The 21,373-nt window shown below is 41.4% G+C and overlaps 1 protein-coding gene across 1 annotated transcript in view; it reads left to right on the top strand.

Moving 5' to 3' along the window:
• The first annotated feature begins 16,117 nt into the window (after window positions 1-16,117).
• The window catches only part of plxna1b (plexin A1b), a 188,250-nt gene continuing 182,994 nt past the window's right edge, over window positions 16,118-21,373 (top strand). The window contains exon 1 of the mRNA XM_030728514.1: window positions 16,118-16,228. The gene's annotated coding sequence lies outside the window, so the exon portion shown is untranslated. The remainder of the gene's footprint in view (window positions 16,229-21,373) is intronic.

Here is a 21,373-nt window from a genome sequence, read left to right as displayed (position 1 = left end):
CTGCTGTCACAGAGCACCTATTGAAGAAAACGAATGACAGAATGATGCGGTTTATTTTCTTCTCCTCACTGAAAAACACTCTACAATGGGAAACATCAACTCATACATATATAATACTTAACTCTATTCCCTCTATTCTGAGGGGGAAAGGAAGCTGCTTAGTTGTTGCACTCGTATTGTTCGCCACTGTTCTGCGTGTCCTCGTGGCTAATATGTTTATCCTGGTAATTACGCATCATTTCTTGTAACCTACCTCACAAATCACCTTAAAGTAAATGTAATTATTGTTATCGCCACGTTCCTCACCTCACCTGAAAGTGTACTGGGTGCAGTTATCGCTTTGAACTAATACATGTAGAGTGCAAATATGGAACAGTGCCCCTGATAAAACAGCTGCAGAGCTGTTTGTTTGTTTGTTTGTTTGTTTTGATCTTGGGAATAAGGCTGGGGCACATTTTGGATTAGTGGCAGAAGATGAGGGTCTTTACAGCACACAAAGAAGAAACTGAACAAAAGAAAGAAAACAACACACAATAAAAGAAACAGAAAAAAATGTTGATGAGGCACGCGTATCATATTATCACTGGTCATTTAGCCGACTGCTCTAGTAGGCAGAAATGATATCATATTTGGAGTCATGTTGCTGGCTCCATCACAGATCTGTATCCAGTATTCATTCTCCTTGTTCTTTTTTGCACTCCACAAACAAACAAAAGAAGAAGAAGAAAAAGAGGACTTCTCTAGTTGTGAAATGCTTCAGTAGCTGTTGTCGTTCTGTTTATCTATAATTTGACCCTGTGTCAGCATCAGGGTTATTATAGTTAACGAAAACGAACGAAATAACGAAAACTGAAATTGAAAAAACATTGTCGTTAACTGAAATAAATAAAAACTATAATTAAAAGGAAAAAACGATAACTAATTAAAACTGAATTGTGAGTTTACAAAACTAACTAAAACTAATAATAAATAATAATCGATAAACTTACTTTCATTTACTTGTTTTTTTGGGGGGGTTTTTAAGCCTTGTGGATTGATATGAAATCATTGTTTCCGCTCTCCGAGTTTAAGCTGGGAGCGCCACAGGACAACTGTGTGAGTGCGCATGTGCGTGCGCTCACCGCGCTGGTCCGCAAAGTAATGGCTGCGGTCTGCCGAGTCCCGTATGGAGGTTCTTTGAGTACAAACACCTGCACACGACCACAAGGTAATTAACACACACAATCCAGCTACACAAGCATAAATGCGGACATGAGGTCGGCAACTTCTGTAGGTTGTGTACAGAGGCCGCAAAGACCCTGCAGGTTTAATTAGCAGCATCTAACCAAGCTAGCTCCAAAACAGAAGGTGAGAACATCAGGATGCAGCTGGATTTGAGCTTTGACTCCTTCAAAGAGTTTGTTTTTGTTTAACACCACATGTAGCTGTTATTAATCTGCTGCACTGATGCTGAAGTTTATTGTGGAGTTTATTGTAGAATTTATTGAGTTTGGGAGTTCATGTTTTTCTTTGTTTCTCCCTGATTATGCTCATGTGTGTCCTTAATATTACACAAATTTAGCATGTCTTGTGAACAGTTGGTTGTTGACTATATTTCTTTAAACTGTATCTTTTGTCAAGTTTTCATTACACAATAGTCACTTTTGCGCCTTGAATCTTGCACCTGATTAGGTATGAAAATACTAAAACTAATACTGAAACTAACTGAAACTAACTAAAACTAAGCATGAAACCAAAAATAAAAACTAATAAAAACGAGCAAAACCACTCTGAAAACTAATTAAAACTAACTGAATTAGAGAAAAAAAAGTAAAAACTAACTAAAACTAAACTATAATGTAAAATCCAAAACTATTATAACCCTGGTCAGCATAGAATGGGTTAATGAGAGCTTTTTCAGCTACAAACAGCTGCCACTGAAAACAAGGCGTGGAGGAGAGAAACTGACTGAAAACACAGAAGATGTAAATCCAAAACAGTGAGCTGAAAGATGCTAAAATGCCCCAAGGACCTGAGGAGAACCGCCACTGCAGAACTCTCTTCTTACACGCAGTCATTAGAAGCATTACTACTAGAAAAATGTTGATTAGTTTGCTATTAGATTTGGCAAAATAACTAATTGGAAATTTATATATTTTTATGTGCTGAATTTCAAAAGAAGGAACACTTTTATTTCCAGCTGAAAGACAACACAAAAGCCCACATTTAAATTCTGTTTACACTTAATTAATGAATCTATTGAGACTTCATATATACTGTATTAAAAAAAAAAAATCACCATATCATAAGGTCAAACAGTAGCAGTTAAGAGGATATTGGCTCAGCTTCCAGCTATCCGTTGCTATAATTTTCTCCTCTTTATTGGCTGTCACATTAGCTAATGGACCTGTGGATTATTAAAATATATGAACTTTCATTAAGCCTCCTACTCTTACAACACATGCCTTTTTCTCCTCCATATGGCACCAAGCAGTATGTCTCATTTAATAAAGCACAGAGACAGCGTAGCTTGAGCTCTGTGTTAAATTGCAGGGTGGCCGTTACATGAAATGTTGATGACGTTGCTCAGGTAATAAATGATCTAGATTGGCTGCATATATATAGAAACTGAGGGTACCAATACTGATAGTCTTTATGAGCTGCATTTGTGACTTGATAGGAATTGTGTTGTTAAAGAAAAAGCTAAATGTGTTTTATGTGAATTTAATAATTGTGTCTATGTATATTGGTGTGTAGCATTTCCATGCTTTCCATGTAATATATGCAGTCAAACTTTCATAATTGTCAAGCCTGGTCAGAGGGATCACACCCCATTGTTAAGGTTTCCCGCACCACTGTCAATAAACTGTGCAGCCACATTCTGCCTTAAACCTCGCAGGTTTTCCCAAGATGCATTGCTTTGCATTTAAATAACTCCTTTTTCGTCTGTCTCTCCCAGGAAGGTATATGCATTGCCGACCGCATCTTAGCATCCTAGCATAGTGTGTTGTTTTCTAGGCTTTAAGTTTGCTTGGCTGACTGGGTCCAGGACAGCTATGAGTGAGGGTCATTCACTGCTCTGTCAGGCCTGGAGATGGAGGCACTGAACTGAGGCCAGCTATCCTATGCTACTCCTACATGCCACCTTTTCTTTCTGTAATATGTTTCTGTGCGGAAGACAGCTTGGAGTGAAAAGGAGAGAGGGAAAATTTCGCGCGCATGTGTGTCCATATACCGAAGGCATTCTCAGGTAAACAAGTCGCATCGAGCCCTCGAGCAAAATCCTACAGAAACCTCAAGGTCTTATCATAGAACAGATTATGTAAGCTGCCTTGTGGGGATTGCATAAGAAACACTTTGTGTGACATTGTGTGACCCCCCCCCCCCTCACAGTCTTCATAAAATGTGTCATTTAAAGCTCCAGCATATAGGTGTGAGAAATGATCAGAAATAACTTCAGGTTTGCAGGCAGACCATATAGAATATCAGAATATAACACAAAAGGCAGTTTGTGTTCAATATTTAGTCACTTTTCTTGTGGACCATCTCTCACTCTGACAGATATCACCACTTATCTTGTCAGGAAATTCTTCGACTGATTTTTGTTTCTCTCCAGTCTCGATAGGTGTGGCATTCACTTAAAGGGTGAAGTAAAATTATAAGCCGTGTACAGACGGGTCGCAGGAGGAAAGGATAGCAGCGTGTGAATCTCAGTGGTAACCAAGCAGTCCAGAGGTGAGCTGTGAATAAGAACAAGGTGAAATTTTTTTTCTCTGTGCTGCGAGTAGTGAAATGCCTTTCTCAGAGTACATTTAATTATAACGCCTCTTTCTCCGCAGGGGGGGGGGGGTTCATTTTTGCCAGGATTCTTTTTCCTCTTCAATCCTCCTCACAGGTGCAAAACACAAGCCAGTGTTAGGTTGCCTTAGGGGGAAAATCCACCTCTTGGCAAGTTAGCGTACTCTACAGAAATACAATGACCTTGGGCTGTTCAGAGGGGGATTAAAACAAAAAGGCTCTCATTTGTCCAATCAAAAGCCAAATGCTGGAGCAACAATGAAGCGACTCAGACAGCTTTGCAAACAAGTGTGTCGCTTTTTCCTGCAATGAAATACTTTAGAGACGCGCTGTGTGCAGCTGAGGGTGAATGCTGTGCATTTCGTGAAATATATAACTGGTATAGGTTTCACTAGGTGTGGTGTAGGCACGAGCAGAGCTGTGTTTTGAGAGACACACAGCAGGATTTCCTGTGTAATGACACTTGTCTAAGGGGAGTCACGATTGCTGTACTGACATTTGCATTATGCACCTTTAAAGGACAGGGATGTCCATCTGATTTTGTTTTTTTGGAGAAAGATCAGTGTGGCCCATATTTATACACTGTTGGGCTGTGCTTATATAGCATCATAGATTCTAAACCACATTTGCTTCTGGAGCCCGCTGTGCCAAATATTCCAAAGTTAAAACCTTATTTCTAGTGTTTGCTGAGTGGAGTTTTATTTATCAATTACAGCTGGATCCACAGGCTTTTGGGCGATGACACAGTTTTTGTGATTTTTTTTCCTCTGTACACCAACACAGTGGATTTTAAATCAAATCATCAAGATGTCTGCTCAGGAATTATTGCCAGTTATATACATTGCCCCGTATTTTATTGGACAAACCCTGAAAAGGATAAGCGGAAGAGAATGGGTGGGATGGGATGGAAAATAAAATAATTTTGAGTATAAGGATTTTTTTAAAATACTTGCCTGAAGTCTAGAGCCCATGACATCACCACATGCTGTGTTTCCTCCCTTAAGTTGCTCTGCCAGGCCTTTACTGCAGGCCCCTTTACTTGCTGCTTGTTTGTGGGTCTCTCTGTATTCAGTTTTTCTTCAGTAACTGAAAAACTGCTCTATTAGGTCGAGGTCAGGTGACTGACTGGGCCATTGAAGAATATCCTATTTCCCTGAACTGAAAAACTGTTGGGTTGCTTTCGCAGTTTGCTTCAGGTCATTATCCGTTTGCACCGTGGAGCTCTGGCCTGTCAGTTTTGCAGCATTTGGCTGAATGTGAGAAGAGAGTACAGCTCTGTACATCATCAATAAACACAAGTGACCTGGTTCCACTGGCAGCCATACATGGCCATACCACAATACTGTCTTCAGAGTCTGACAGATAATACTTTGGATCATGAGCTGTTCCATACTTTTCTCTTCCCATCATTCTGGTACAAGTTCATCTTGGTTTGATTTGTCCAAAGGTTTTTTTTTTTTCCACAGAACTTCTCAGCTATTTTTTAGATGTTCTCTGGCAAAGTCTAATCTGGTCGTCGTATTCTCGTGTGTAACCAGTGGTTCACGCCTTGTTGGAAACCTTCTGCATTTCCACTAATGAAGGCATCTCTTGATTGTAGATCTTGAAAATGATACTCCAGAGTATTCGTGACTTGGCTAGATGAAGAGATGAGATAAAGTTATTTTTGTTGACCAAAACACATTTCCCCCCACCCCATAGATGTACAGTATGTCACCTTACGATCCAATTGCTCATTACTACAGTCTTTACTAGCTGAGACATTTCTCAGGTGCAGCCTGTGCAAAAAACTCTTCTTCATAATCTGTCGTTCCAGACTGGAGGTCTTACATTTGTGTACATTACAACATTTTTCAAGCGTTTTACTTTTATTTCTTGGCTTCAATGAGACAAGTAGCAATACAAAATGAAGCTGTGTGTCAGTGATCCAGTGTGATGATGTTTCATATGACCGAAGCTGGATTCAGTAAGAAGACTCAGTGGTGTCACGTGCAGGCGGTCTGTTTCTGCACAACATTGTCCATTTTGGATTTTTAGCCTGAGGCCACTCGGAAGTGAACAGTAATGTCTCTCTCTACATAGGATCTGGTGTCCTCTCCACCTTCTCAATAATTCAATGGAAAGAGGAGACATCAGCTCTTGTATAATTACTGTGTGAGGGTGACAAGCTCCTCTGTCAAGGGCAAGATGGGAGCAAGCTTTACACTGCTGAAGAGAGCTAAAAGACACAGCAACAGCAGGTGCTGCTGGCAGTGTGGATGACAAAAGCTTCAGCTAAATATGAGATGATGAAACTGCAGGTAATTTGGGTGGAAGTCGTTTGGGCAGAAAACGCTGTGACAACATGCAGTGTTTTTGTTGTTCGGTAAGAGCTCGACTCCTAAAAGTTACAAAGCAGATCTCAAATCGTGACAATCCTCTGCAGCACCTAGATGCGAGTAGGCTATTCCTAATTTCACACCTGAAAATGTAATCATTAGATACAGGGAGAGCAATATTCTTTTTTGAATTTTAAGATGTTTCTTGGATTTGGGTATTGTTCTGCTAGTTCTCAGCGGTCAAGAGGCAATGCAATCCTCCGCTGGGCAGAGAGGTGCCGTACGTGATATCTGATTTCGTCTCCTGGCTCAGCTGAGATGACAGACTCTGTTAATCTAACACCAGGCAAACCGCAAACTTCCTGCTCAGAGAAACCCTCGGCATAAGCATACCTGCCAAGATATGACTAAAACTGTTACTGTCACTGGGACCTAAAACCTGGCATGGGCAGAGGCTTGGCACACAGCCCTCGATTTTAAATGAGCTAGACAAAGTAGGCAGTCATTAGAAGTACACGTTTTGACATACTGTCTCCCACGGGTACTCAGGCACATGTCTGGACCAAAATGTCTTCCAGAGAAAGAGTGCTGATTTGGAATCCCCGAGGACGCCCGCTAACTCTAAAAGGCTGAGCTGATCCGAAATCAGCGCTGATGATGAAACTTTTCTCAGGAAAGCATACAGAGTGGGTCGTTATAAACTGTCATATATTTATCACAAGATTTGAGAAATGTCTCTCCATCTTACAAAAAATAAGAACACTTCTGTTTTATCTAAATTTTGCTCCACTGTCATTCACAAAAGCAGAGTCTACAGCCACGGCAGTAACGTTGATGGTCCATGGTAGGCTAAATTTTATAATATTCTGGCTTGATATTAAAATATTAATTATTTACACCTCCATTTGGCTGATATATCAAATTAAACTCTCACTGCCTCACTGTTTCTCACTGCCTGCCATGTTGATTGTTTCCATTCAAACAATCAACCTCGACATTCCCCATCTATTAAATGCAGCATAAATTGAATACATTAAGCATGTTTCATTAGAACCAAATTTAGTGAGCAGGCAGGGACTTAACCAGGGTTTAAAAATAAGGTATTGCACCTGTGTACAAATGATCAGTAGGAAAAGCTACACTTGTAAAGTACTTTATTTTGTACAACTTCCTTCTTTTATAGGAGCAACATTGTATAAATGAAATATGTAAGATGAACGTCGTCTGTATAAAAAGGACAGCTTGAAATTAAAACAGGAAAATGAAAATGTTGCTCCTCATGCTTAAACTAACCAGTTATTGTTCAGTTATGCATCAACTTAACCCCATAAACACAACTCAGTCAGGGGGACTGTAGGGTGGGCCGTAACTTTGTATAATTCATAAACTATAGGATGTTAACTTTTTGATTTGATGATGGCAGTAGACCAAAATCATCTTCCTGCTGCCGGCACTAGAGGAAAACTAGAGGTTCAGCAAAGTCTTTGTGACCTGGGGGATCTCGAATGTCTGTAAAAAATGTCATGGTAATCTATCCAACACTGTTATAAAATATCCTAAAAATATAAATGACAGTAATGCTCTAATAATGCAAACTTTTTGCCCGTGTGATGACCTCATTAAATGTTATACCACTATCCAGCAGCTCGTGGTATAAATATTTTACACGATGGAGGAGCGTAGCTTTGTGATCATTTCAGCCATACGTCCTCACATTATTTAAGCCTGCACATTGAGCAGAAGAACATCACTGCGCTGTGAAGTGAGCCACGCTCTTAAAGGACATCTACAAAAGCAGCGATGTGTTCTACAAATAGAAACATCAAAGCTTTCCTTCCCTCACCTCTCTTTCTCCTTCCCTCCTCATTGTCCTCCAGATCTCTTTGACTGTGAAGTGAAAAGGGAAAAAAATGTATATATACCCAAATCAAAAGAAAGTCAGAACAGAAGTTCCTGTAATTTTTTTGATCACAATGTAATGTGTCGAGTTTAATCAAAAGGCCGGTGTTAGGTAGTCTCCCTACTATGCGCACCCCAAGGCGCTCACATCAGAAGCCGGCAGAGAAAGGCCACATAAAGCGTTTGATGGCAGCTGAGAGACGACGCAAAGAGGCTGTTTGTAACTAATTAGGTTCAGTTTGCCTCACCTAGATTTTAATTATGATTGGGTACTTCAAAAATTTCCGCACTGAATGCATTCTTTCAAGCTTCCTAAAAAAAAAAAAAAGAAAAGAAAAGAAAAGAAGAAGCTGGGCAGGAGGAGAAAAGCTCTGCTGCTAAATAGCTTAGCATAGAGTAACCTACTGTTTGCATTGCCAACACTGCACGTGGAAAATTAATAGTGTTGTGTTTGAGGTGCTGATGTGGTGTGCTTTCTGCAGCAACATACTTCTATGTTGCGACATTCAAGTAATATCAAAGTTGTTACTGTTTTTGATACTAATTACATACATCATAATATTTCTGCCACTAATTGACTCTGTGTACTATTGTGGGTTGCCTTTTCTCGCTGCATTTACACTCCTCATATTTTCTGTCAAGCTCTTAAGTACTCATAAAGAGGAGAGTCTACCTTATCAATTTAGAACTTAATAAGGCCCATCAGAGGTAAAATCACAAATCGTCATCATTGCAAATTTGCTATATTTTTGTGGTAGCCATACTCCCTTTGCCACATTCATAATAAGTCTTCAGGCTTAGCACTCATTTGGTGTGAAGCAAACTGTTAATTCTGAGATTTGTGAGCATCTTAAAATGATTCACAAGCTGCAGCAATTTCTTATCTCACCAGTCTTTTCCCCCCACTATGACAGATTGCAGCCCAGAGGAAAACATTCAGCAGATGAGGAGCTCTAGCACAGACAGGTGATTCACTTCTAATGGATGTTAATGTGGCAGGCACGACTGAGGATATTCCCAGTGGTGTACACTTACAGTTAATTGATAACTGAGGTCTATGAAAAGATGCACATTAAATCATGGCCAATGAGCCTGCCTATAAGGTTGCAGCAATTTTAAAGAGCAAGTCTCCAGAGTCTCTTAAGGTTCCCCCACAACTGAAATGCAAACTGAATGAATAATTAAAGTGGAAGTATTCTTAACTCATATTACCTTACTAACACATCACTATTTCAAAACAGCTGCATTTGCATAATCTTGTAATGCATAAACAATTTAACCTCCACCAACTCCACGTTACTCAGTCCTCGAGTCACTTTCGTGATTTCTCTTTGTGTAAGTGTTTGATTAGTATCGTTCCTAACAAGCCCAGGTGTGAGCCAGCAATTTACTTAAATGTTATGAAATGTAATATTTAACATAAAAAATCTGCACAATTATGCAGATAAGCCTTGATTCCCTTTGCCATGAACAAGCACCGTACAATAGAGGTTAACTTATCGAAGCTTTCATTTAGAAGAGCATTATGAAAATGCACACGTATGTTATGTTTACGAATGGAAATAAAGTTTGTTTGTTCACATTAGAAAAGCAGTAAGCGATTGTAGTGAGTGCACACATCATAGGTAATGGTTTTTGCAGCTAGTGACTGAACTGCTGTTGTTGAAAATATGCTAATTTGGATATCTCTTCAATGTGTAACATCATGCAAATATACAGCCAGTGTACTGTATGCAAATAAGCTGGGGCATCTGATCTGCATTCTACATATCCATTACATCACACACAGTTTACTGATTTTATTATATTCTCACCAGCGGCTTCATTAGTTATATCTTGATACTTCTGGGTTGGACCCAGACCTCAGAGCTGCCTTAATTCTTCGTGGCACGGATTCCACAAGTTGCTGGAAACATTCATCGGGCATTTTGGTCCATGCTGATGTGATAGCATCACACAGTTACTGCATATTTAGTCAACTGCACATCCATGATGTGAATCTCCTGTTCCACCACATACCAAAGGTGTGCTTTTGGATTAAGATCTGGTGATTGTGGAGGCCATTTGAGTACAGTGAACTCACTGTCATGCTCAAAACACCAGTTTTGAGATGTTTTGAGCTTTATGGCATCAGAAGATGGGTGCACTGTGGTCATAAAGGGATGGACATGCTCAGCAACAACACTCAGGTAGGCTGTTTGAGTTATTGTTTCTGGCGTTTCCCCTCTGACCTCTGGCGGCCACAAGGCATTTTCATCCAGCTCACTGCAGTTTCTGGAATACTCAGCCCAACCCATCTGGGATTAAACAACCATGCTATGCTCAAAGTCACTTAAATCACCTTTCTTCCCCATTCTGATGCTCAATTTGAACTTAAATGCAATCAGCTGCTGCAATCTGATTGGCTGGTTGGATATTTGCATTAATGAGCAGTTGAACAGGTGCCTAATGTACCTAGTGGCCAATGAATTTATATCACTGTATATAACTACACTATTCATCTCAAGGGAATGACAGTGGGAATGTTGCACAAGAAGATGTTAGATGTAAGTTTAATGTAATTGTTTTTACTCATGAAAGGGGTTGAAGCTTGTAGACGAAGCCTGTAAAATCATCTCGTCCCTCCACAATATTGGTTAAAAAAAATAAAAAACATTTTGGCATCTCTGTATTACTAGTGTAGAACAAGGAGTACTGCGCTATTATAAAGAACAATTCAAATGATTATAACTGTTACACCAGTACAATGAAAGCAACATCAAGGACTGCTTGATACAGAAATCAAGAAAAACAGTAACACTGAGGGTATTTGGTTATGTTTAGTTATTTTTGATTGATTTCAAACAGATATTCCAGAAAGTTTCTGTTTGTCCTGATCTGGTGGTGGAGGGCACAGATGGCATGGCTCCATAATGGCTGAGGATCCTGAGAGCTCAAATAGGATTGAAGTGACTGTACAAACAGATCAGACAGGTTTAGCCAGATGATATCCTGTAACCCTGCTACCCAGCAGTCAGCCATCTTGTTGTTAGCCAATTAATGGCTCATTACCTGTTTAGTCTGAGCTGTGCCACCTCGGGTTACAAGGCTACCAAAGCTGCACTTCACTCGCTGCTTCAAATCTGATTAGTTGCACCTAATTGGCACAGATCAGATGTTTTCTTGGCTTTTATGTACCAAGGATTGAGTTTCATGGTCAGCAAAAGAGATGGCATTGACTGCTAGCGAAGAACAAACAGTGATCTTCTTTCACTTTATGAGAATTAAAATGCATTTTTTCTCTCTCTCTCTCTTTTCTTTTTTATTTTTGTGTCTCTGGAGCTCATTTTAATCTGCTGTTATCTGTCAATCAGGAATGACTGGAAATTCAAGGTACTGTCATGACATCCGAGTGTGATCATTTTCCCGTGTGTGAATGCAGCCTATTGTGTTTTAGAGGTAGAAAAGCTGCATTATCTGTGAATGTCTGTTTGTATACTTGTGCTTATTGAAATGGCTGCACAGAACTGTATTTATGTGCGTTTGTGCAATTGCACATTAACCTATTTATTGTGCATTTTCAGGGACAACAGGGGCCCTTTTCACTCTTTTCAAACAGTTCTTACATCTCATTGCTCACTTAAAATATTTGCTCTTCTTGTCAAATACATGCCCATTAATACTATATATATATATATATATATATATATATATATATACAAAAAGAACAAATACAGAACAAAACAGCAGCAAAGCACCAAACAGCTGTGCGTACATTTATTTAATATTCTCAGTGCTTTCAGCCCAAGCAGCTCGACCTGTGCACTGTCTAGTGAAGTCATGACAGCTAAGATTAATCAGGCTCATTAAAAAAATCCCACCACTGAGCATTAAAGACAAAACAGCTTTTGGTTTACACTGTAGGTATGAGCACAGAAAGGGCAACGTTTTTGTTTGAGCACATTAACAGTGCTGTGTCTTTATTTTCACTGTATTATAATGCAAGCAGAACTCAACGAATAGCTGCGTTGATGACAGAGGAAGCAACTGCTCATTCTGGCTTACATAAGCCTATTGTGTTTCATACTTCATGAAAATATTCCCATGAGAATTTGCACCCGGCCTGAAGTGAACTGGACAGACGTGAGTCACACCAATTCAAAGCTAATCAATGTGTTACTGTTTAACTGTGAGATAGAGAATGGTTTTGTCCAGAGGCCTTTCACATGTTAAGTGAGGCTAATCTTTAAGTATTAGTGTGCCCAAACCAATCGTTTCTAAAGGCACACAGTGAGCTTTTTGACTACTACTGAAAGCTGCGCGGTTTGATGGGCTCGGGGGGAAATTTTCTGGCAAGTGCTGAAACTCAGCTACTCTCCTAATGTACACGCATGCAAATTTTTTTGTTTGTTTTTTTTTTAAACACACACATTGCATCTGCCCCTGTGAAACACTCATTCTCACCCTCTCACACACACACACACACACACACACACACACACACACACACACACACACACACACACACACACACAGACACACACACACACACACACACACACACACACACACACACACACACACACACAGCTCATGAGGCCAGGTGGTGTGGTTAGTGCCAGATCTTGCTCTCTGCTCTCCTGAGTGCAATTGGTAACCTGAGCTGCCTGTTTGAATAACTCAGTTATCCCAAAAGCTTCCTTGCTGCACAGACATCGTGGAACAGTGCCCAAAAAACACGACTACTCTTAAGCTCCTAATATTCACTCAGTCTTTAATGAGTATTGAAATAAAGCTTTGCAGGTCACTTTCTCTATTGTGAAGTTCCATATTATAAGAGAAGAGTAAGAATTCAAAGTTGGTTGGATGGCCTTATGGGCGCAGTTTGTATTGAAAATCATCAAAGTGACACTCGGTCTAAGTAAGGCTGTGCCAGTGTGTCAGCTGATGGGACATGACAGGCAGGCTTCGGGCCTCCTCATTTAATTAGAAGTCTGCCTTGTTTTGTGACGCTCACAACCAAAAATCTGTCTCCAATCATCTCCGGGGCAGTTTCTAAATTGAACACCACTCACTGTAAATTTATATTTTCTCCTCAGCACCTGCAGACGTGCAGTGTCTTGAAACAGGCTAAACTGTGCCTGTCAGGGCTTTGATGTCAATCGGTTGTCTTGCAAATATTTGTTGTCACTCTGTCCGCTCCCATCATCACCACTATGTTGTTCCCAGGGTTATAATAGTTTTGGATTTTGCATTATAGTTTAGTTTTAGTTAGTTTTTACTTTTTTTTCTCTAATTCAGTTAGTTTTAATTAGTTTTCAGAGTGGATTTTCTCGTTTTTATTAGTTTTTATTTTTGGATTCATGCTTAGTTTCAGTTAGTTTCAGTATTAGTTTTAGTATTTTCATACCTAATCAGGTGCAAGATTCAAGGCGCAAAAGTGACTATTGTGTAATGAAAACTTGACAGAAGACACCGTTTAAAGAAATATATTCAACAACCAACTGTTCACAAGACATGCTAAATGTGTGTAATATTAAGGACACACATGAACATCAACAGGGAGAAACAAAGAAAAACATGAACTCCCAAACTCAATAAATTCTACAATAAACTCCACAATAAAGTTCAGCATCAGTGCAGCAGATTAACAACACCTACATGTGGTGTTTGACAAAAACAAACTCTTTGAAGGAGTCAAAGCTCAAATCCATCTGCATCCTGATGTTCTCACCACCTGAAGCTGCTTCTGTTTTGGAGCTAGCTTGTTAGATGCTCGCTAATTAAACCTGCAGGGTCTTTGCGGCCTCTGTACACAACCTACGGAACTTGCCGACCTCATGTCCACATTTATGCTTGTGTAGCTGGATTGTGAGTGTTAATTACCTTGTGGTCGTGTGCAGGTGTTTGTACTCAAAGAACCTCCATACGGGACTCTGCCGCTTTCTCTGCAGACTGCAGCCATTACTTTGCGGACCAGCGCGGTGAGCGCACGCACATGCGCACACACTCACACAGTTGTCCTGTGGCGCTCCCAGCTTAAACTCGGAGAGCGGAAACAATGATTTCATATCAATCCACAAGGCTTAAAAAAAAACAAGTAAATGAAAGTCAGTTTATCGATAATTTCAGTTAGTTTTAGTTAGTTTTGTAAACTCACAATTCAGTTTTAGTTAGTTATCGTTTTTTCCTTTTAATTATAGTTTTTATTTATTTCAGTTAACGACAATGTTTTTTCAATTTCAGTTTTCGTTATTTCGTTCGTTTTCGTTAACTATAATAACCCTGGTTGTTCCCAAACAGAACTGACTGGTTTTCCCCGCCGCTGATGTCTAGGTGTAACGTAACCTTTCCCTGTGTCTCTTATTTATTTTAACTTTAAGTGAGCGATACGCTGTGAAACATATTTATGAAGATAATAATAACTGTGATAAGGATTACTTCAAGAGCTGTGATTAGTTGTGATTGCTGGAGTGGTGGTTGACAGTAACAATGCCTGTGATTATGTTTAAAGTGGGCTACAAAGTTTCTTGTACTCTTAGTTTATGTTAATTAAATATAATTAACGTTTAACTCAAGTCATGCCTTTATATCCATGACTGGTAGTGTTCCATTGTATGTGTGTGTGTGTGTGTGTGTGTGTGTTGTCCATGTATGCGTTTACTGCATTGGCTGTGGGTTTGGGACCGTTGCCGTGCTAAAGAATGAAGCCCTTGCCAATCAGATGCTTTCCAGATGGTTTCTCATGGTGGATCAAAATCTGATGTTAATTTTCTGCATTCATAATTCCATCAATTTTGACAAGATCTCCAACACCACCTGCTAAAATGCAGCTCCAAACCATGACAGAGCCTCTACCATGTTTTACAGATGCTGTAGACACTCATTGTTGTACCTCTCTCCTGACCTCCTCTGAACATATTAATGACATCACTCATTAAGGCTTGTTACCACTGATCCTGTTCTTGTGTAATGTGGCATACCTCAGCCTTTTCTCCCAATTTCCTTCCTTAAGCATGGTTTCTTGACAGCCACCCTTCCACTGAGACCACTGGCACCAGTAAAACAGTAGACGGTTCAGCTGAAGGGTCAGATAGGTCTCTCAGGTCCTGTGTCAGGTCTTTGCTGGATTTTTTCCTTTTTCTTAAGGGCTTGATACTTGATACTGTTCATCTGCTGTAGGTAGGTTTTTTTTTTTTTTTTTTTTTTTTTTGGATGACACTTCTTTTGTCCTCCATTTGTCCAGTTTTGTCAGTTTTTTTAAGAACACACTGCAGACCATGCTGAGATATGCGATCTTTTTGCTAACAGCTCTTAGGGAATCACCTAGTTGGTGCAAAAATACTATTTTATGCCTGTCAAACTGTGTTATCCTTGGCATTTTTCACAGAATCAACTAAAATGGGAACAAATTACATGCTTTTGCGGCAGGCTGCTAGTAACAAAGTGCCTAAAGACACAATTTAAAATTGGTGCTTTGTTAAGTTATCTGTTACATGCAGACACAACACTGGGTCATCCTTGAGTTATGTGCCTTTATATGGTTGAATGAATCATAGGTCAGTGTTAAGTGGCTTAACAAAAACAAAAAAAACAAACAAACAAACAAATCCTCTGAAAATGGTCAGGTACAAGGACTGCAGCCAGTTTGCAAATAAAATCACTGAGAGACCTTGCTGAAGACTGCTCTAAAAACACTGCAAAAAAGTTGGGCTCTTTGGAAACAAAATACGAAGAAATAAGGGGATTCTCAAGGCTTTTGCACTGTATTGTATCTCTTTTCACATTTTTATTACGTGTATATAAATATTCAGTTACAGAACATGTTTCTACATAATTACCCACAACAGAGAAGGATGGAAATACAGGAAGCTAAATAATTAACAATGTAAGAGCATAATGGTACACAATTATAATTAAATTAAGCACGTGGAAAAAAGTTTTGTACGTGTGGAAACTGAGATTGCCTAAATTATGAATGTGAAGCTCTCCCCAGCCTTCGCATTATAAAGCAGTGGAAGCCCTCTATGGGTTTGTGGGGGTACTGCAGCAGCAGCAGCAGAGCGCCTCCTCCCTCTCCCCCTCCCTCCCTCCTCCTGGAGCCGGAGCTGCATTCCTCTCCTCTCCGCTCCATTCACACGCAGGGAGCCGCCGGAGAGAGAGCAGAGCCGCTCCGTGACCAGTGTGGAAATGTCCCCAAGTTTTGGAATTTAAAACCATGGCGAGGATATCTACCCTAAGGATCACCTGAACCTGTAAGTACCCCCAAAAACTCCGGAGCGGGGCTCTTTTCGTGTGGAAGGAGCAATTTTTGGTGGCAATGTTGTGCTTACATTTTTTTCTTCTGTATTGCACCGTGTGGTGAGTTTGGTCGTTGTGTGTGTGTGTGTGTGTGTGTGTGTGTGTGTGTATGTGCTTTCCCCCCAACGTTTTCCCCGTTTCGCCGTGTGGTTTCTCCACGAGTTTGAAGCGGGGAGGGGAGTCTTGGGGCTCCAACCAAAGCCAGGCGTGAAAAGCCGTGCGGAGGACCTGTGGAGAGGCGCTAGTATCTACTTATTTATGTGTGTGTGCTGGTGTGTGGAGGCTTGCGTTTCTGCGAGCGCTGTGTTGAATGTGCGCCCCGGTGTGACCACCAGCCGGATTGATCCACACACAGACGCACACAAACTGTTAAACTGCGGGTATTTTGAGCAAGAGCGACGCTCTAACTTAGTAACTAACCCAATTACTGTGAGCGTTTTTCTCTTTAATTACCTCGCGTTGAGTACCTGGCGCTTGAAAAATAATTAAAAGGGGGGGTGGGAGCGTTGCGTATCCGCGGGTTTGGTGCAGTGTGTTGAGTTTTTCTCTGGTTGCTGCACGGCTGTTGAATCAAAAAGAAGACTTTTTGGGAGTCTTGTGAGAAGGAGGGGAAAAAAGGAAACTGCCGGCACCGGGTGGCACGGACTAGCTCGCAGCCTAATCTGGCTCAGGGTGCGCAGGGCTGTTGCATTGCCCCAGAGGAGGAATGCCACCAACCATACATAATTACAGGTATTCAAGGAGCTGACACTCAGTGTCGCCTGGGTAAATAATCGAGGGAGTCTGGAGGAGGCTGCTTGGCTTTAAACATTTGGGTTGTTTTTGCTTGTTTATTAAGATTTGACGGTACCCTGCCCCGTCTTTCTTAAATGGACCTGAGGGAGGAGTTGCTTTAGATTTCTCTAGGGATGAAGGTTGTGCTTGCCCCCCACCCTAAAGAAAAAAACAAAAAAAAAACCAAACGATTCCAGCATTAGCTTTGAAACAATTATAAATTGTGTGTTGGTGTGATGTGATAGGAGCATTAATCTGCAAACCAGTTTGAGGCAATTTGCGAGCTTTGTGATTCGACGGCAATTGAATTTCTGTTCAGAGCAGGAATGGAGTGGTGAGGGCTGTCTGTGGGTGTGTTGAGTGCGCATCGGTTGTCAGCTATTGAAAATGCTCTCATTGCTCTATCGGATTCTCCTCAGTTCCATTTTTTTTTTTAATCAAATCCTGGTTAACCAAATTAGTCTACCCACCCCGACCCCCGCATGCTGCGTGAATTCATTTGAATTCATCTATTTTAAACATGTATTCATGAATCATATTAGATGAGTAAAGGCTTAGAGATCATTTTTACCTTTTTTTTTTTTTTTATTATTTTGGGTGGGGAGGAGAGAGAAAAAAGGCAGGGGGAGTGGGGCCAAACTAGAGTGTCGAGAAAAGTCACAGCTGTGTTTCTCAAGCGTTGATGTAGGGGTGCTGTGGTGTATCAGCTGTACGTTGTGGCACTGGCCGGAGTATTTTACCACATGTGGCACCCCCTATAAGACAAAGGCTGTGTGTGTGTCTGATGAGGCTATAATTCCTTATCAGAGGTGACGTGACCCTGTTTGGCCTCAGATCAGTGAAGCAGCCGTTTCTTATTGACAGCTCAGTGCATACATCATACATTCACATGTAAATGTTGTCGGATCTGAACCCTGACGTGAGTGTTTGTTTAAGAGGTGGTGTCCAGGCACAAAAGGGCTTTAAATCACTCAAACACAGGGCCAGCGACATCTCACCAACCACACAACAGAAGCGCACCTAACATGTCAAATCAAAATGAGCTTTATTTACACGAGTGTGACTGACAAGAGAGGAGTGGCAGTAATGTAAGGAAACATAACAGTGACTCTCTTTGTGCAAATAATTGTATAGTCCGGACTAGAAATGACAATGTTCAGTGTGGTCCTTCAGGTGGTTAAGGAGTTAATAACAGGATTATAATTACACATGTACATGTTTAGACATGCCCAAACAACCACCGCCTGTTTTGACCCTAATCTATGAAATGGGACAATCTCACCTACATGATTGTTTCTTTATGGTTTCAAAAAGTTCCCACCGAGGAACCAAGGTCTTCAAAAAAAAAAAAAGAAATCATTTTGTTTTGCAAAAATGTCATCTTGTACGGCATGAACATGAAAGCTGGCAACCCAGCCAGAAAATTACAAGCAATTTGCCTCAATCTTCCCTTATTATGATACAGATCTGCCCCACAATAGACCAGCAGTGTCATGAATTTTCCAAGTCTGCCCCGTCCGGTCTGCCTTCTGCCATTCGCTGCTGCGAAGGGTAAATCTGTGATGTCCAAACTTTGGAATTTAAGCTGACGTGTGCTCTTTGCACCCCTCCGGTGCTGCCTTTGTGTGGCTCGCCCCACGTCGCATTCCTTTGGACGTTTCAGCGAGCGGCATATTTAAGGTCTAATTAGATTGTGGATGGATGACAAAGCAGAAGGGTTGTGCTCAAGTGAGAAGTGAATCACATCTTGGCACGCTGTAAGACTGAGCTTGAGATATTGTGCTTTGCTGCTTATATTGATGGTGGGTTTTCGAAAATAAAATAAAAACAAGCATTTGAAATAAATTCCTGCAGGCACTCATGGGACTTGCTCAGTAGGAGTGAGAAACTACTTCACTGGGTTAAGGAAATTGTTGATATATGTGGAAGGACTTTCAGTGTGTAACTGTATTCTTTAGGGCATGCTGTACTGTGATTCATGACTTTCATGCAGTGGGCAGATATATGCACTGTGTTTGCAATCGCAGTCTGCAGTGTGTGTGTGTGTGTGTGTGTGTGTCTGTGTTAGACTGCAGAGTCCAGGTTCTTTCCCCTTCTTCCTAAATGTTTGACTGGTGTGACATCCTCAACTTTCGGCGTTTCCTCTTCTCTGCCTCCGCTCTTCTGTTCTTCCTGGCTCCAGACTCATGCTGCCACTCATGCTTTCTTTCCCAGTCTTCTTTTCTTGCTTTCCCCTTCCCTTCCCATCTCCTTCCTTCTCTCCTGCACTGCTACTCCTTGTCAAATTGCCTGCTGACTCTCCTGTCCTCTGGTCTCTCTTTTTCCGTCTTCTAGAGAGGCCGTTCGCTAGCAGGCCCGGCCAAGTCAGCCTCCCTTTTCCCATTGCTGTCCACTTCCTTTCTTTCACTGTTCTGACTCGCTGTCTGTTTTACAACCAGCTCTTTGCTGTGTTTCATTTACTAGATGACTAGTCTTCATTGTTTGCCAGCGCCTCTCCATTGATGCCCGGTTGGCTCAGTGAAGAAGCATTTACTACTAACTGAAACAGGATCCCCTCTTGAACTGAAACAGTGGTTATGTCAGAGAGCGGCACATACACCGTACTCTTAACTGTGCCCCCCCATGTGTGACTGAGGGCTTTCTTGGCTCGGCGCTGTTGTAATGCAATATCTGTTTTCATATCATAGCCGGTGGAGATGGCGTGTTTTTATTACATGAGTTTTCATTTGTGTCAGTCTTGCTAAAGAGGTTAGGCAGAGTGGGATGCTGCCTGCTGGGTTCTGCTAAACTAGATATTTATTTATTTATCTATTTTTCCTGTGTTCCAATCTCTCCTTCCTTCTGTCACATTGTGTCCTGCCTTCCGCGGTGTCACCTCCCCATCTCTTTCTGAGCCTTCCTCCTTCCTGTCTTTCCATCAGTATTTTACTTAGTCTCTCCGGGGTTTCTGTGATGCCCTGAGGTGAGGAGCCACTCAGCAGCAGCAATATTAAAAAGCATGAAAGAGGGTCCAGCAGCCGGGCTCTATCCGAAGGCCATGTTGTGTATACGCACACACACACACACACACACACACACACACACACACACACACACACACACACACACACACACACACACAGCTCTCATGGTGCTAACACCTATCCAGCCGACAAGCCTTAATATGAAATAAATTCACTCGCCAATACCTGGCGGGCCTGTCTTGACTGACTGCTCAAATAGGAATGACCTCCATTTGGCCCAAATAAGAAGCTGGGATTGAGAGTCAGTGGGCGGTGTTGAACTACAAAGTGCTGGCGCATTACGAATCATATCAAGAGGTGAGTTTGCAGGTGAGCCGGCAGCATAAACCCTCATCAGTGCCAATCAGAGGCAAATTTAAAGGTAGACCGAGCTATCTGCAAGCTTCATCAAATTTGGGGGTGGAGAGGGTGGCGGCGGCGGCGGCGGTGATGGTGGGGTGCTCACGGCTGACAGGTTTATTTTGGTCTCTGGAAACTGCCTGAACTACAGAGGATGCAAAAAACTGAGTGCTGGTGGAGAATTTGAAATGAAAGCTCAGTCTGCATTGTTTGATACCCTGACCTTATTTAAAAAAAAAAGAAATCCTCGCTGCATCCCTCACTACAGAGTAGTCGCTTCAGTATGACCAGAAATGTCTGCAGTCTGAAAATGGCTTTTTCTGTCTTTGAGGAAGGCAGCCGTAGTTTCTCCATCTCCGCCGTGCTCATCCAAGTGAACTGTCTGTTATGTATAATTAATTTTCTCCTCTCTCCCGGTTTATTTTTATCGCCCACTTTTAACCGTTTCTTCAAAGGGCCCCTCCCCCGCTTCCGTCTTCCTCAGTGCTTGCTGAAAGTGACAGCTGCTCGGGTACAGGGACGCTTTTTGAAGCAGGCACTGAAAAGGCCACTCACTCAAGACAACTCGGAACAGAAAAATCTCTGCCGTACTGACAGTATCAAAAACACTCCTGCTAATCTGGCTGCAAATTGAAATAAGCTCCGCTGTTAGTCCGTGCTGCCTGTTGGGGGAACAGAATTTACATGGCCCCCTTTTTGTTCAAAGAGTTGTTGATTGGTTTGCTTGAAATGTAAAGCAGAGTAGCAAGATTGACTTAAGTAGGGCATGAAGAAATTCTGTTGTTCAGCGTTATGCGTGCACTCACATTTCTTGAGGAGAGCGTGGCATTGAATTTATTTTCAAATAAAATCAAATTTCATTTGTGCAAAGGCCTGTCATCTGTTGTCATTGTATATGACCCTCGACCCCCAGCACGTCACCACTTGGATTGAGATACAGTCGTCCTGAAGGTCCAGCGGTGC

This window comes from Archocentrus centrarchus, chromosome 5 (assembly GCF_007364275.1).
Source record: "Archocentrus centrarchus isolate MPI-CPG fArcCen1 chromosome 5, fArcCen1, whole genome shotgun sequence".
In the NCBI taxonomy this organism is placed as follows: domain Eukaryota; kingdom Metazoa; phylum Chordata; class Actinopteri; order Cichliformes; family Cichlidae; genus Archocentrus; species Archocentrus centrarchus.
The sequence above is the reverse complement of the archived record's forward strand: the minus strand, read 5'-3'. Positions and strand labels throughout refer to the sequence as shown.